A 4,114-nucleotide genomic window follows, 5' to 3' on the forward strand; every position below is an offset into this window, starting at 1 on the left:
AATCTCATCTCAATTCCCGTCCCTTAGGATCCGACCTTTACTTGCCTCTTTACTAATTGTAGAGTTGTTTGTGAAGTTATAAATTGTGTTTTGGTCTAGGTGCTCCTAACGACAAGTTACCGAAAAGATACTAGTAAATTTCCGACCAAAAATGGCGCTGTTGCCGGGGACGGTGTTATCTTGATTTAGATTTTCTTGTATTGTTATTAGTTGTGTCTTTCTTTGCCTTGGGGAAGTAAAACTCCTCAAGGTTTGTTCTAATTGTTTTCGAGTTGTTTGATATTTTGCATGTCTAGAAGGTCACAAGGTGATTTGTTACCTTTTGATCGTGAAATTGAAAGAACTTTGACAACCAATAGATGACTTGCTAGGAGAAATTTGAGAGGTATTAGTGAGGTTGTAGATATTCAACCAACTATTGAGTTCATCAACCCTTTTGCAAGAGAAGGTGAGGAGAACCCAACACAAAATACCACACAAAATCAACCCACAATGCCTAAGTTTTCATCACATTCCGTACCCACCGAGGAGAACCTACCCGATGGTACTCCCACACCACAACATTTGACCGGAAATTTTATTGCCAAATCCGCCTTTATCCAATTAGTCGAAAGGAGCCAATTTGGGGGGATGCCTAGTGAAGACCCTCATTCTCATATGGAGACCTTTTGTGACTATTGTGATGCGATCTCTCAAACCGGTGTAACTCAAGACCAAATTCGATGGGTCTTATTTCCTTTTTCTCTAATTGGCACCGCGAAACAATGGTTGAAGGGCCTTGATAAGGCCACTCTCGGAATTGATTCTCGGAAAAAGTTGGCTCTAGCTTTCTACAAAAAATTCTACCCACCGGAAAAGACTAACATGCTAAGAGCTCAAATTACGGGTTTTAAGCAAAGGGATGAAGAATCTTTGTATGAAGCTTGGGAGCGGTTCAAGGTAATTTGTCGCTCATGTCCTCACCATGGACTTAGCGAGTGGTTCTTGGTACAACAATTTTGGAACGGTCTATATGAAGATTCAAGGAACATTCTCAACATGGGATCGAATGGAATGTTCACCGAAGTTGATGACAATCAAACTTGGAACAAAATTGAGGAAATGGCGGTCCATAACTCACAATATAGTAGACCTCGCAAGGCTACTAGAGGAGGAAAGCATGAAGTGGACTCCGTTACTCAATTGGGTGCTCAACTTAGTGCTCACATCGACACAATCAATTTGAAGTTTGAAAAAGCTATGGCTAGACTTGAAGAAGCCTCAAAATCACCAAAGCATCATGTTAATGCCATGACGGCATCTTCATCAATCCCAAGTGGGATATGTGAGAATTGTGGAACTTTGGGACATGACCAAAGTGAATGTAGGGGAACAAATGAACAAGTGAATGCTTTCCAAGCATACAAAAGTGGTACCCCTTATTCCAACTATTACAATGAAAACACCAAATTCCATCCAAATCTCTCATACAAAAGCCAAAATGTTCAAAACCCTCAAACAACATACACCCCACCTCCCATGAGAAACCAAAATCAAAGACCCTTTTACAACCAAAACCAAGGTTACCAAAATCAAAATCCATACAATCAACAAAATGACCAAGGTTTTGATGTTCAAAAAGCGGTCCTCCAAATGCAAAAGAATCAACAAGAATTTTTCACTCAAATGCAAAAAGATAGTCAAGCAAAGGAAACCACCATCAACAACATTCTAGCTCACACCAAGATGTTGGAAACCCAATTGACTCAACTAGCATCTTCAAGCTCACAAAGACAAAAGGGGCAATTACCACCTCAAAGTAATCCCCCTAGACATGAAACGGTTAGTGCCATTCACTTGAGAAGTGGTACAAGGTATGAAGCACCGAAGAAGCAAGTTGAGGATGAAGTTGTGGAAGCTAGTGATAAGGAAGAAATTGTGCAAAACTCCAAAGATGGAGAATCATCAAAAGAAGAAATTTGAAAGAAAAATGAAGACAAGGTCAAGGAGAAGGAGCCCATTATGATTAGACTTCCTTTCCCAAGTCATCTAGCCAAGCCCAAATTTGATGACCAACTTGGAAAGTTTATGGAAATTGTGAAGAATTTGGAAGTATCAATTCCTTTCACGGAATTAATCAATCACGTACCGGCCTATGCGAAATACATGAAAGACATCCTCACAAAGAAGAAGTCTATCTGGAAGCTTGAGACTATCGCCTTCACTAAGGTGAGTAGTGCAATACTTCAAGGGAGTTCACCTCCAAAACTCAAGGATCCGGGAAGCTTCTCAATACCGTGTACCATTGGCGACACCACGATCAACAAAGCCGTATGTGATCTAGGGGCTAGTGTGAGTGTTATGCCGTACTCGGTGAGTAAAAGGTTGGGGATGGGAGAGCTTAAATGCACCAATATCACACTCCAAATGGCCGATAGATCGACGAAGACACCATTAGGGATATGGGAAGATGTTCCTGTACGAATTGGGAAGTTTTTCATCCCGGTGGACTTTGTCATTGTTGATATGGACGAAGATTCCAACATTCCAATCATTCTAGGAAGACCTTTCTTACACACCGCGGGTGCGGTGATTGATGTAAAACATGGAGAGCTTACTCTAGAAGTAGGGGATGAGAGTATAACTTTCAACCTTGACAAAACTATGAGAGCTCCCCGTTTACATGAACCATGTTTCATGATCGATCATTATAGTCGGAAGGATGAAATGAAGAAGTCGAAACTCCAATGGAAGAAGAAAATTGAAGATGCTCCATTCAAAGAGCAAGAGAATTGTAGCAAAGAGAGCTTGCAAAGCTCACCAAAGTCAAGCAATGAAGAAGATGGCCTTATTGGCCAAGAAAAGGAAATGGGAGAGTTGTCTCCATCAAATCAAGAGATTTTCAATGATCAACTTAATGAAGTTTGTGGTCTTTGGGACGACGAATTTGAAGGGATTTTTAATCCCTACATTGGTAATGCCATCGATCAAGACCGACAACAAGGGCCAAGGTCTATTGAAGACCTTTATCATGACAATGAACAAGCGTTTGATTACTTTTTCAAGGTGTTAAGCAACATCAACAACACCTTGAATATGCCCCCTTGACATCTCATCAAGAATGAGAGTTTGGTGGAGTCCTCCCTAAACCACCATTTGTAAATATTTCTAACTCCCTAACTTGTATTTCAATTCTTATATTGCATTTTTGTTATTTTTGGATTTTTTTTATACTTTGATCAAGATAATTATCATGTTTGAGAGAAGTGAGGGAGGGACTAATAATTTCAATTGTTGTGTAGTGCTTTAGCTTAGTGTGGTGATGGCAATTGCCTAGGCTATCCATGCCTTAGTACTGCCCCCACAATGAAGAACACGAGATATGAAGAAGAATGGAAAAATGACAAGGGATATGCAAAGTACACGGATGGAACTGAATCCGGGTAAAAGGGGTCGAACCCGAGCGGTTTCAGGAGAATCCGCCCGTCTTCAGGCAATTCGGGCATATTGGGCAGAAGACGCCCGTCCATCATGAGCTGAATTTTTGAAATTTCTGACTGTCAACGAATCCGGGCGTCTTGCATTGAAATCCGCCCGTCTTCAAAAAGACGCCCGTCTTTCAAGCTGAGGAAAACAAGAAAAATCCCTGTAAAGGAATCCGCCCGTCTTCTCTGAAAGACGCCCGTCCCGCATTTTCAAATCCGCCCGTCTTTGTTCGAATCCGCCCGTCTTTAGGCGAGAATTTCCCAACCCAGAACAAGCCGAATCCGGGCGTCCCGAGCAAAAACCGCCCGTCCTGCCCCTGCATTTCAAATTTTTCGGGTTTTATAAACCCCCTCCCACATTCATTCCTTCATTCCTTCATTCAAAACACTACCCATAAACCCCATAACATCAAAACCCTCATACTCTCCATTACAAAAACAAGATTCCTCAACAACATTCACCAAAATCAAATCAAAACATCCTTTTAACAACAAATCAATCACTCCTCTTTCAATAAAAATCAAAACCAAGCACAAAATCTTCAACCTTTGAGTCGATTTTTGAATTCATAAAGGCAAAGCCTTTCATCTTTAAATCGATTTGGGTGCACTAGAAATTGAAGATTTTTCACTCTTTTCTTGGTTTATTC

General features: G+C 40.9%; 1 non-coding gene across 1 annotated transcript; it reads right to left on the minus strand.

Moving 5' to 3' along the window:
* Window positions 1–864: 864 nt before the first annotated feature.
* On the minus strand, window positions 865–971 carry LOC141618238 (small nucleolar RNA R71). Its single transcript, XR_012531341.1, has one exon. It is a non-coding gene; the product is annotated as a small nucleolar RNA R71 (small nucleolar RNA).
* Window positions 972–4,114: the final 3,143 nt, after the last annotated feature.

This window comes from Silene latifolia, chromosome 1, assembly GCF_048544455.1.
Source record: "Silene latifolia isolate original U9 population chromosome 1, ASM4854445v1, whole genome shotgun sequence".
Lineage (NCBI taxonomy): Eukaryota > Viridiplantae > Streptophyta > Magnoliopsida > Caryophyllales > Caryophyllaceae > Silene > Silene latifolia.